At 48.5% G+C, this 13,370-nt stretch overlaps 1 long non-coding RNA gene across 1 annotated transcript; it reads left to right on the forward strand.

The window, feature by feature from the left end:
- Nucleotides 1-434: 434 nt before the first annotated feature.
- On the forward strand, nucleotides 435-13,071 carry LOC123373808. The gene is made up of 4 exons (XR_006580862.1): nucleotides 435-608; nucleotides 3,559-3,674; nucleotides 11,869-11,952; nucleotides 12,975-13,071. It is a non-coding gene; the product is annotated as an uncharacterized LOC123373808 (long non-coding RNA).
- The last annotated feature ends 299 nt before the right edge of the window (nucleotides 13,072-13,370 follow it).

Below are 13,370 nucleotides of genomic sequence, written 5' to 3' on the forward strand. Positions count from 1 at the left end.
AGATAACCTATTTCACTGAGATCTGAAATGAAGAAGAAGTCTTATCAAGCTGGGGTGATTTGAGAGAGCGATGATCTGAGCACCTGCCTTGGTACCACCAATTCTTGACCTAGCTCCCACTTTAGCTAGCTCCAGCCTAGCTCCAACTTGCCTTGTGATGTTAGCTGAGTCATGTAGGCACAGATCTGCAAATGTCTGCTAGCTTTGTATGCGCACCTTGAGCTGCCTTAGGGGATTCAGGTTGAGCACCCAAAAATGGAAGCACGCAGAATAAATGGATGTTTTGGAAAATGTTGGCCTTAACCGTGCCACTTCTGTATCTGTAACATGAAGCTGACGAGATAGTCACTCGTCTCATTGTGGTGTCATGAGCACCCATCAGGCATCATCTCCAGCTGAGCTAATCTCAGGCGATACCCCTTCAGCGGGGATCAGTGTAGATGCTGGGCTTGGCAGCCTCCTGCTTAGAAATGGAAAGGTGCTGTCAGGGGGTTTTTTAAGAAGGGAACATAGGAACTCAGTGTTCCCTGTGGTCTGCCGGAGCTCAGATGTGTAATTCTCCTAGAGAAGCTGTAAAATTCATCATTTCTTTTAGGCATTTAGAACAGGTAGGTTGAGGGATATAAGTGGTCAAGTGTGGGAATCTTAGGGTTGTTACTATTACTACGGTGGGTGACTATTATTGTGATACACTGGAACCATAACTGCTATAGAAGGGCTTGTCTCCATGGGGTGGTAGTGTGTATTATGGGATAGTGGGGAGTGAATTCTAATGCACCCCAGTGTTGTGCACTAACTGGCCCATGTAGATCCTGTTAGTGTGCACTAAAAATTCCCTAGAGCACTTCAATGTAGTACTGGAAACAGTATTAACTTAACACACACTAAGCCCTAAAAATCATATCTAAATGCCATGTAAGAAACTAGATAGATAGATAGATATTGTATGGAGAGTTCAGTATGCACTTTGTTCCTGTGCTTTTGGTGGATTTTATTCTTTGAATTGTATAGTTTAGTTAGAGCAATGGATAGGCACTGACTCAGTCCATCGACATTTGTAAAGCATTTTGAAGATGACTCTTCAAGGACCATGTAAGAAAGTGACTGGGCTTTGTAGTCCTGGATTCCCCCGATTCTAATTTGAATCTGGCAAGTGACTGATGAAACGCACCTACTGGAAGCAGACAAAGATGGAAACGAAGATCCAATCCTCCAAACACCCCATAAGGTTCATCACAGCCTGGTGGCACCAAACGCTGCATGTTGGCTGTCCATATCCAGTCAGGAAAATCCCCAGGCACTGAGGTTAATGACAGTGCTGAGTGCAGAACAGGAGAATTTTCATATGATTTGCTACAGGGAGAAAGACAGGGAACTCCCTGGAGCACTATCTATACATGTGAACCTTCTTGCTAGAGGGAGCATTCACCAAAGACCCCATGCCAAAGGCTCAGGGGACACCTTACTCCCCTCTCATTTCCTCTCTCTTCCTTTCCTCTTCAATTTTACACTCCTTTGGTTCAGATTCTGCCCCTGTATCTGCATGTGCCATTCCCACTCACTTCAGCGGGCATGATTCTGAGCTTTGCCACTCCAACATCCCTGACGTGACCCCACTGCAGCCAATGGAATTAAACCAGATGAATCCAAACCACTTTGTCTAAGTCCAAGGCTTGATGTTGCCAGCGATTGGCATGCATGTCTCTACCCCTCTGTCTCCTTTTCCCTTTCATGTCATCCCCTCTTTCTTTCCTTCCATTTCAAGTCTGTGGGTCAGATTCTGCTCTCAGCAATGCCAGTGTAAATCTGGAATAAACTCAATGACATTACTCTTGTTTTACGCCAGCATCTCTGGGATTAGATGGCAGTCCCTGATCTTTGTTCCCTCACACTTTCTCTGCATCTATTTCTCAGGAAGCTGGTGTGAGTGTGTAATATTTGATCTTTATTTATTTATTTATTGGCAGGAAGTGGGTGGAAATTGTGATGAGGGAGATAGCCAGGGTGGTGGAAAGAAAGCGAGAGGTTAGAAATGAAGCCATCATCTAATTGGCCCGCAGTGAATTATTCACATGTATAATCTTTTGGAAAAAAAAATTCAGCGCAAGGCAATGCAAGTAAATGCTGTTCATGTTTAAAAGTCATTTCCATAAGTAAGTGCAATTTCTCTACTGTTTGCCCCTGTTTAATGAAGTGAAATCTTGTTTGCATTCCTCCCAATTTCCCAACGAAAGGCGCCCAAGCGTTTGCACCAAAATTACTCGGCCCAAATTAAAACCCTCCAACACTTTAAAAAAAAAGAAGGGGAAAAAAATCTGACTTATTTTTAAAATGCCTTAAGTGCATCCCAGCATCCTAATTTATTTTTAGATACTCGTTATTAAGAGTGGTAGTAAGTTTCCCCTTCTCTCTCCCTCTCTCTCTTATTTAAATGAACTTAATGGCAATAGATGCAAATGTCTGGCAGAGGAAAATAGTTAACATTTATTTATTCTTACTGTTGTCTCTTCCCTGGCTGGTGTCATTAGAACAGCTCGTTGCATCCCATTCGCTCCCATTAGCTCTGCTATCAGAGCCACCCAGCACGACTCCAGCACGGCTCAAAGTGCTTTCTGCGGCCCACATAGGGACTGCATCATCATCTCCCAGGCACTAGCTTAATGACAAGAAAAAAAATCGGAATATATTGCACAGCGATCTGGGGAGACAACAACAACAACGAAACCCACAACAACAGCCAGAGAGCTTCCTGGCTCGACCATCAGGGGTCCAGTCCTGTTCGCGCTAGGACAGACAGACTGAACTCAGGGCCAGGACAAACATGCCTTCACAATTCATTTGGCTGGGCCAGGTGTTGAGAAATACACCAACAGGGACTCCAAGCGCTTTGAAATGCAACTCAGGAGGACCCAGCGAGGCTGGCATGGATTCAAACAGCTGCTCAGTGCTGTAGGATCCACATCCCCATGCGCTGCTGCCAGGATGCCAGCTCCCAGTGTCGGAGTGCACGAAGGAACCGCGTGCCCGAGTGCTCATGGTCGCAGGGCTCCCAGCCTGCAGAGCAGAGGACTGCACAAGTCCCAGGATTCACACCTCCCAGTCACTGCATGCTGCAGGATACACAGGCCAGAGCACTAGGCCTGGCACATGCTCATACCCAAGTGAGAAAAGTAGGGTCCCACTCACCAGCCTACACAACAGCCCTAGGTTGGCTAGCTCCTAAACAAAGGGGCACGGAGGAGAATATTGTCCATGGGGCTCAGGGTGGCTGAGCTGCGGCCCTCACTGACACAAGGGCCCAAGTCAGTTGAGTTAGGCCAGGGATGAATTTGGCCTCTGGTATGGAGCTGCCTTAGGGTGTCAACCAGCATCAAAGTGCTGTGCTAGGGGAGTTGCGTCCCACCCCTTGTTGTCTGGTCCAGCTTTATGGGACAGTTCTCTCCTGAAAGGGCCACGATACCCCACAGCCAGTGATAGATAAATAACGGCAGCATGCACAGACAGCAGAGCAATGGTCGGGCCTGGGGTGCTCAGCCCTTTTATTTATGTGTCTTACAGCCACATGGAGTGAGCCGTCAGCTCTGGCTGTGAGTGTGTGTCACCAGCCGTGGAGCGCCTCCTAACGCCACTGTTCGTCTCTGCCAAGATAGTGGAACCAGCCCTACTCCCTCGAGGTAGCGCAAAGTGAGAGTCAGACGCAGCATCTGACTCTCTCCAAATCTCCTGGCAGGCATCCTGGCTCCTAGCAGCGCTGCAGCCTGCGCTGGCCCCTTCCTGAGGATAGATCTCCACCCCAGCTCCCAGATCAGACCCCAACCCCTGCAAGCAGCCAGAGGCATTCAGAATGGATCCAAATCCCACACTGGGCATGGGGCACTGGGCACGACCAAAGCCCACCGGGGCCCTGGTGTCTTCCAGAGCCCGCTCCGAATCTTTGAGCCCCTCTCTACCCAGAATGCAAGATGAGGAGAGTGGCAGGGAAAGCGCGAGAGACCCAAGGCGCTGTAAAAGTGCCAGCTGACGAAGCAGCATTTGGGAGGCAGGGCAGAAGCATCTGCAGAGTTGACACATAAAAGCGAGGCAGCCGTGATTACAGGCAGGGCTGGCGCGGGCGAAAGGGCCCTCCCCCTCCTATAAAGTTGACATTGTCTCCCATGATAACTTTTCTGCTGAGGTAGGAGACACTTTACTGCAGAGTTGCACACAGCAAGTAGCAACCCCCCCTTCCCATCCCCTCGCTCTCCAGCATCATTTACATCCTTAATTAGCTGTAATTCTGCAGTGCTCATTAGGGAAGGACTGGAAAATATCAAGGAGCCCACAAGCAGGGGTCTTCAGGGGAGAGGGATGAGGAGGGGACGCAGGCACCAGGCCGAGTGGGAGAGGAGTCACAAGGAGCTTGTTTAATGCAGGTGGGGTCGGTACACCAGCTGGGGAGCACTGATCCAGGGATGGGGTTAAAGAGGCCACGCTCTGCAGCCTGGAAATGTGCAAGGCTTGTCCCGATTACACCTGCATCAGGTTGGGAGGACTCAGACTGCCGCCAGCGCTGGATCAGGTCTCCTGCTGCTCTGTTCTGGGCCCCACACGCCTAATGCAGAAATCAAGCCACGGCCTCTTCAGTCTCAACTTCAAGGCCCAGCACAACCTCACCCCTTCCTCCATCGCTGCTCTCATTTCCTCCTACAGCCTCTTCTTCCCTTCTCCCCCTTTCCTCTTCACACCCTCTCCTATGCCACTCCTCACACCACAGCAGCAATGACCGCCAGCCTGGCTCCCTCCAGACTACAGAGGTGGGGGACGGGGTCGCTGAATGGTGAGACCTAGTTCCGCAGGCTCCAGGCTGGCAACTGGGACACTGCAAGTGTCACGAGACTTTGAAGTCACTTGATAACTGCAGGGTCACAGGCCCCAACCTTCTAACAAAGGCCCAGGTCCTGCAAGCTCCCTACACATGAGACCAGTGTCTGTCCTGTCACTAAACTGCTTCAGCTCAGCCATGAACAACGGGCAAACCTTAGTCATCAGTTGTGGGAGCAAACCCCTAGGAAATGGCTAGGTTTGCAGTGCAGTCCTGGGTGTGGGTGTTAGTGCGCGCGCACACACACACACACACACACACACACACACACTCTCTCTCTCTCTAGCAGAAGAAGGCTCTCACTTGAAAGGCAGCATGGTCTAGTAGATCATTCACTTGATTAGGCATCGGGAACTTGGGTTCTGTCCCTGGTTCTGCTTCTCTAGCGTAAGTGCTTATATTGCCCTGTTAAAGTAGTATTTACCCACACTGTGCTTCTGGATCCCCTCCCTTCCTTGTCTGTCTTGTCTACTTAGCATGGAAGCTCACTGGGGCAGGGACTGTCCTCACTTAGAGGAATGCTCCTCCCCACCTATTCCAATTTCACATTTACAAATGGAAAATTTTGTTCAGCCCAAACTCAGTGTGAAACCGACAGCGCATGTAAAGCAACATTACAGCTGCAGGTTGGCCCATGACAAACTGTGAATATTTGGGGGTGAGGGCTGGCAAAAACAAGGTCCCCATTTTCACTCCTCACAACTGAGGATCTGACTGATGGCATGGGACTGCTTCTGCTCCTGAATTCGCTTGAGAATGGGTATGTGCTCACATGCACAGTATGCATCTGAGTGCTTGTCTGGATGGAGAGCTGGTGCACGGCAAGCTGGTGTGTAAATCTACAACACACTAGCATGCCACACACTAACCGGCCATGGGGACCCTGCTGCCATGCACTAAAAGTTCCATAGTGCGTTGAAATGGGAGTAAATCAGCGTCAGCACACGTACACCATGACAGACAGACAGAGTAAATGAAAGTGCCACAACAGCTCAACAAGCAGCCTGAGGTGAGTATATTCAGCTCCATTGTACAGGCACCTTGATAAATGGCACCTTTGCTTATTTGGCACACTGACCAGGAGCAGATTTGGTGTCATGAATTTCAATGGCTGAACAATGGCTAAAAGGCACACCCTGCACTCAGTCCCACTCCACCTCTTAGACTACAACAGGAACCTCCACAGCCTGCCTCCCTCCAGATTGCAGGGGGATCGGGGACATTGAATTGTGAAGCGCAGCTCTGCCGGCTCAGGGCTGGGAACTGGGACACCCGTGAAAGGGCGATAAGACTTCAAAGTTACACTACACCCCTGGAACAGCTGCCATTCCAACACTGACCTTGCATTGGTACAAGAGAGAGAAATTGGCTCCAAACTGTTGCTCTGTAGTAACAGGTGGCTCTAATCTAGCACTCTGCAGCCAGAGATCTCAAAGCACTTGACCAGGGAGGTAAGCCCCATTTTACACATGGGAAAAACTGAGGCCCAGAAACAAAGGTCATGCAGGGGTCAAATTAGCTCCCAAGCCCCCTGAGTCCCAGGACAGGGCCCGCTCCACTGATCGCCACTCACCTATCTACCTACTTCTCTAGCTAGGCATTTCCATGGCTCCCACCACCATAGCATACAGCTGCGCCCATGCCGGCAATCTCCTCTGCACGCATGATGGCGACGGTGAAGTTAGATGGGCTCTGTGTGGGGACTAGATTCTGTCTCTATGGCTGCACTTGCAGGCTCAGGGCCTGTTTTGTACCTGTATTATATAATTCCTTCACTGAGAACTCAGTCCTGCTACTGAAGTCACACAAAGTCAGTGATGCAAAATCAGACCCTACTTTATTAGCTCCGTCTGAGTCCAAGCCTACAAGATGCACTGCAGCTCCGGGAACCATGCAGCACTCCAGCTGGGCATGGGGTTTTGGCGCTAAACGTTTTTCACTGGTGGTATGAAAAAAGAGCCTTTTTTCAAAAGTGAACCCTTTCCCCAAACAGGGAGCGGGACTTGGCACATGCTCGGCTTTAAACAGCATTTCCTGTGAGCTGATCTTGGGAGTTTTTTAAACAAAAGAAAAACAGTTTTTTTCAGTGTGGAAGCCAGGAAATAATTAACAAGGATTTGAAGGGATCTTAATGAATGTCAGTTATTTTGCTTCTACAAATCTTACATTGGCAATGGTCCCAATAAATATTTCTGTCAAAAATATGAAATTGTGTGAAAAACAGCAACCGGGTCATTGTGATCTCTGAGAAACAAAGACAAGGGTGACATTTCCAAATGCGTCGGGGACCCAAGCTGGCTGAGAATCCCCATAGTGTGATGCACTCTGGCCTTGCCTTTCCCTTCTGCCCGCCCCTTCCTGCCACCATCTGCCTCGTGCCATTCCCTCTATGGCAGTGGCTGGCAGCAGGGCCAGTGCAGACCCCATATACACCACTCTCCACCAACCAGGGAAGCCCCCTGTGCAGAAAGATTCCCCAGAGGCCATTTCTCTCCCTTTAAGCCCCCTTAAATTTGCAAGAGGAGCACAAAGGGGTCTTAACAGATGTGAGTATGGGGCCCATTGTTGCATGGCTGCAAGTTCCCCATCAGGGCTGGGAGTGCTGTGCATGGGCCAGCGGGTATAGTACATTGGTTCCTGCATGTGTGAATTGCCCTGAGAGTCTGCATGTGTGTTCTGTGTTCTCCAGGCATGTGTGATAGGCATGATCTGAGTGTCTCGGGTGACACACTGAGTGCACTACTATAAGGGGGTGTTTGCTTTTAGATAACCCAGTGTAAGGTTTCTTCAGCCTCCGCAAACCCCCTCTTTAGATCCTCTGAGGTCACTACTGGCCACATGGCCTGTATTAGGCTAGTTGGGAACAAGCAGAATCCCAGGCCCAAGTCTCAGGGCCTCCTTTTCACCCATGTAGAATGCTAATTTTAACTCCAGATTACCCTTTATTCCTCCTCTTTTTGTTTTAATGCTGTGGATCACATCCCTGCACCTGGCTAAGATGCCTGTAGCAAAGGGGGAGGGATAGCTCAGTGGTTTGAGCATTGGCCTGCTAAACCCAGGGTTGTGAGTTCAATCCTTGAGGTGACCATTTAGGGATCGGGGGCAAAAATTGGTCCTGCTAGAGAAGGCAGAGGGCTGGACTCCATGACTTTTCACGGTCCCTTCCAGTTCTAGGAGATTGGTATATCTCTAATTATTACCTTTTAGCCCATGGAGAATCCTTGATTCCCCAGGCAGGAGTGCTACTGCCATGAGACAAAACCCACCTTCTCCTGAAAGCCTGAACCCCAGCTGGTGGCATGGGAGCACACAGTGTTACTGCTAAGCCATTCATCCAGCTCACTTCTGGCTTGAGCTCTCTGGAGGGTTTCTGTGAGTGAAGCCCTGCCCTGATATGACTATGCAGAGGAGATGGGAGTGCAGACAGGCAAGTGGTACCAGTTACACATCCAGCAGTGGAGCCAACCTGCTGGCAAAGGGAAGGATGGCTCATGGTGGATTGGGTGGGGGAAGCAGGGATGTGTTGTTGGGTCCTCCTTGCAGCTTCTTTGGTCGCATCCTGTGTGCTAGTTGGTTGGGGGCTTGATTGGGCCTTAGACCTGACCCAGATGGCATGCACTTCAGAGCGGAAGATCCTTCAGAGTGGAAAATCCTGCTCTGTTATGTATCAGAAGGAGGGTCGGGGAATGAAAAGGCTCCCTTTGGCCCATCTCTCCTGCCTAGCTTACTAATGCAAAGCCCAGCTCATGGCTGGGGCTCCAGGTTCATACACTTGAGTGAGGCCGGCTGCCAGTCCTCGCTCATGGCAACTATTTATTTCATCTAGAATGTCTAAAATGTGTCCACCATCATTGTCTGAAAACCTCCAGCCATCAGAAATCTGATAGACTCAGCCCAGCTGTAAATCATACACCTGGCCTGGCCCAGTCTGAACCCCCATCTTCTCCTCTCTCTCACCCCAGCCTCACATGCCAAAGCCGATGGGCCGTACACTGAGCCTTCAAACTAAAAGTCAAAAGTCTTTGGCTGCCTTGGCCCAATCCGGGGGTGAAGAGAGGCTGAGTATATAATAACATGTGAAAAAAGTACAGAATTTTTCATTCCAAGGCAAAGGAGCATTATCATCCCTTATAGAAGGGAAAGTGAGGCACAGATAAGTTAAGTGGCTTGTGTACAGTCACACAGCAAGTTAACAACAGAGTTGGGAATAGAACGCAGGATTTCAGTCTCTTAGTTGAAAGCCCTGTGTCATGACACCACCCAGGAAGACTTCCACATTGGCTTGATCCACGCCTTAGCGTCTCTGATTCTGCCATGTGGCATATGTACAGTAGTTGGCAGCATGTATGTACTATGTATGACCCTGTGTGATTGAGGATGTATGTACTCATATGTATGCATGGAGGGTCATACATCTGGCAGTGCGCACACGCAAATCAGCACAGGTAGGCAGCTAGGTGTTGTGTATATAGATATGCAAATGTGTTTACATGTGCACGTGTGAACTGGAGGTGGGGGGAGTGTTGCGGTGTGTGCATATATGTGTCTGGGTGTGCCCACATATTTGTTCATCCATGCATGCTGGGAAAGTGCATGCAAGTTTGTGGGTCGTTGTCCAAGTGCTCAAGATACTTGACCAGAGGGTATACTTTCAGGGCAGTGCATATACTGCCAACAAGAAACGAAACTGTGTCTGTAACTCCTGTGTATCACACCGAGAATTTAACACCAAGAAAGCATGCCAGAAGATTTCTGTGTGACCCAAATATGGTAATTTGGGGAAAAGGTTTAATTGGTGAGAAGAGAAGGTTAGTATAGTTTAGAGTTATTTAGATGACTGTATAGAATTATTCTGTGCTCCTACTTTTCAGGTCCTCTTTCTATTAACAGCAACCTTCTCCCCCTCCCTCCGTCCATCCTCTCTTTCCCTTTGGCTTTTATATAGGACTGGCGTAGCTGCAAATTCAGTCACAGCTAGCATTTCTGACATCACTGCTACAATAGTTCCTGTCTGGAGAAGCTGGGACTACAGTAGCTATGAATCCACCCACCCTGTGTTACAAAACCAGCCCATACAGCGCCTCCAGCTGGGACTGCAGGAGCAGTGAGCTCTCCTACAGCCTGTGCCTGTACACCATTTCATACAGCACCTCCTGCTGGACTGCAGCAGCAGTGAATGTCCCTTCATCCCTGTTTGCCGTTCCTTCTGACAATGACTCAGATTCCAGGAGTGCGAGAGAGATTGATAGGAAGGAAAAGAGGCCGATGAAAAGTAAACTCACACTACATAAATTCTTCAATGATTTTTTATAAGGACACAACATTGTAACGACTTGCCAAGAACAACACTGAAATAATTCCAAGGTTTGCCATTTGTTTGTAAAGCGAATATTAAAAGTGCAGGCAGCAGCCTTCTGGGGTTCCCTTGGGAACTGTTAGTGTCCGCAGTAACGAGGTCATTCCTTTTTTATTAGGAGAAGAGTTTCTCTAAAGTTAAATGTGCTGACAGCCTCTTGCCTTTGATGTTGGGTTTCACCTCGGTCCCTCCTGCATTAATTGCCACTCCTCCCTCACAGATACAGCCCTGGGAAACAAGCTCCTTTCTGTCTTACCCACTTGTTTGTTTAGATGCCTGATAGGCGGCTCTCTGTGAAAGGGGGAGCACATGAAGGTGGTTTCGAGTTTCAATGGACGGTGGAGATGTGAGAGATTGGGTTGCTGTAATTAAGTCAGTCCCTAGGCTCCCCACCCTGTTAGCACAGTGACCTGACAGATAAATACATGGACAGCACCCAGAAAGTCCTACTCAGAGCTGTGCTAAGTTGCCTGACACCACCATGAAATCCACAGACCCGTTGCCCCAAAGCCTGGTCTGAAAGGGATACCCTCTCTTGGAGAGGGAGAGGAACATACATCTTCATGCCTACTCCCACCAGAGCTTTCTTCTCTACTGAGACACTCATGGATTCCCACCCCATCCCACCCCACTCCTGACCTGGAAAAAACGCCTGGAAAAACAAAGAATTCAGCCTCCATGTTGATTCCCCGCATTACTCCCCAGTGTTCAGTTGAATGAAAGGAGCATTCTCAACCCAGTCACCTCAGGGTACGTCTTCACTACAGCGGCATAGCTACAGAGCTACATTTGTAGTGTAGATGCTTCCTACATCAACAGAAGTTGTTTTTTGTTTTTTTTCATTGATGTAGCTTTTCCACCTCTCCGAAAGGTGGTAGCCAGGTCAATGGAAGAATTCTTCTGTTGACCTAGCTGTGTCTACAGAAGGGGTTAGATTGACTTCACTGTGTTGCAGGGTGTGAAATTTTCACAGCCCTTAGCAATGTAGCTTAGTTGACCTTAGTTTTAAGTGCAGACCAGGCCTCAGCATCTTTGTTTAGCCTCTTGGGAGCAATTCCCACTCTCTCCAGTAGACCTTTGGGTTCTTGGATACTAGCAAAGTTGGGAGGGCCCCGAGGAGGTTCAGATCTCCCCAACTGCATTCCACTCACTTCTGCATCACTCAGCATTTTTTGATCTTTGTAAAGGAAGCAAGGTCTGGTGGTCAAAGCACTGGCTTGGAACCCAGGAGTTCTGGATTCAATTCCTGGCCCTGTACGATCTTGGGCAAGTCAGCTAAGCTCTCTGCCTCATCCCAGTCTATAAAATGAGGATAAAAATCCTTCCTTTTCCCTATTCCACCCTTTGTCATCTTCTCTGTTTAGACCCTGAGCTCTCTGGGAATGACTGACACTCTGCCTACGCACAACCCTTAAGGGGACCCTGATCTCAGCTGGGGCCTCTCTGCACTTTTGCAATACAAAGAGACTAGCGCATTGTTGTTTGAACATTAAACAGGGAACAGTGTCCCCAGAGACTGTGGTACCTACCCACTCCTTAGAGAGGCTTAGCCGGAAGCAAAGGATAAATAATACATTCATGCTTCAAAGTTAAATGTACATTGTGTGCACTGAAATAATAAGCAATAATAGAAACATCCTTGTTCATCCAGGATATGGTAGGAAGAAATCAACTTCTTCCTTGGGAACTGATGGTTGCAAAGAATTTACTCACTCCGGGGAAACAAACACAAAAGGTAAGGAGACTTCATTGTGCATGGAGATGGACCAAAAGCGTGTCTCCCCAATTTACCCTGGGACACCTCTGTGATTGAGAGCTGTGTTCAGCAGACTGGTGATGGGACATAGAGCTTTTCACCTCTAAGTCTCACTTCAAATCCAGCCATAGGTCAGTGTGACTCTTCCTGTGTGAATGTACAGTGTCTAGCATGTGGGGGCCTGGCCCTTAGTGCTTTCATCATACAATTAGCCATAACAGAGGCAGTCTTAGAGGAGACACTGTTACCCAGGGTTTCCAGAACCCAGAGCAGTGGTAACATAACTGTTTCTCTCCAGGCGGTGTCAGGAATAAATCAATAGAGGGGACAGCTCATCCATCTGATCAATGATTGATATAAGCGTGCGCTTATCTAAAACTACTATTTATTAGATTTTAAGCACACACATATACACACACAATAGGTTTAGGACCTCCCAGATATAGTTACTCACAGTCTCAGATGGTTTTGAGAGATCACCAGCCTGGCTTCCAGGGGTCCTCTTTCCAACCAGCTGATGGGGAGTTTAGATGTCATAGAATCATAGAAGTGTAGGACTGGAAGGGACCTCACAAGGTCATCTAGTCCAGTCCCTTGCACTTATGGCATGACCAAGCATTATCTAGACCAATGTCAGCCTCCTTGCCCAAGAAAAGCTCCCTCGGACTGCTCCAAGGAATTTACTTTTAGCTAATATTTTATTGCTAACGCTAACAAAGCACATAAGCTACAGTGACTCCTAGTGGTCAACATAATAACCTCTACTGGGTCACCAATTCTTCTAATTTCAACTACTCATCTCAAAACATGTCTAGTATTTCTAGCCATAACAACAATATGTTGGGGCAGCTAAAACCAAGGTTGCTATTCACTCATTCTCTTCGATAACTTCCTGTCCCATCCACCCATTCTGATTAGAAAACTGCAAGTATGCAGCTTTGTGACCTTGCCTCACAAAGGCTTAAGATTATATTCCTCATTAGGTGGTATTTGGTTTTCAGCTGACAGAGGCTGAACATACAAAATGGCTGACTGTAGTACTGTCAAGTTCTGGGCTACACGCAAGAAGGGCAAATATTTGGATAACAAGGCCACGGACTGAACAGGACCTAGAGAACAAGTTCCCCAACCTCTCTGAGAGGCGGGCTCCTCTAGGCCAGAGGTGAGGTGCATTAGCAGACCACTCTTGTACTGCACTGGTCAAAGCTTCACTGTTTCTGTTGCCTTTTCACCAGCAATCTGGCCTGGAATTGAGCTGCTAGGCTGGTGGCCTGGCTGCCCCTTGCCTTTCTCCCATCCTTGACCCGACATGCTGTCCCCCCGTGTTCCATATAGTCCCCTCCTTGTCCACTGCCCAATGACAGGCACACCAAAAAGGATCTGGGTGCACATGAAGC

This window comes from Mauremys mutica, chromosome 7 (genome assembly GCF_020497125.1).
Source record: "Mauremys mutica isolate MM-2020 ecotype Southern chromosome 7, ASM2049712v1, whole genome shotgun sequence".
In the NCBI taxonomy this organism is placed as follows: Eukaryota; Metazoa; Chordata; order Testudines; family Geoemydidae; genus Mauremys; species Mauremys mutica.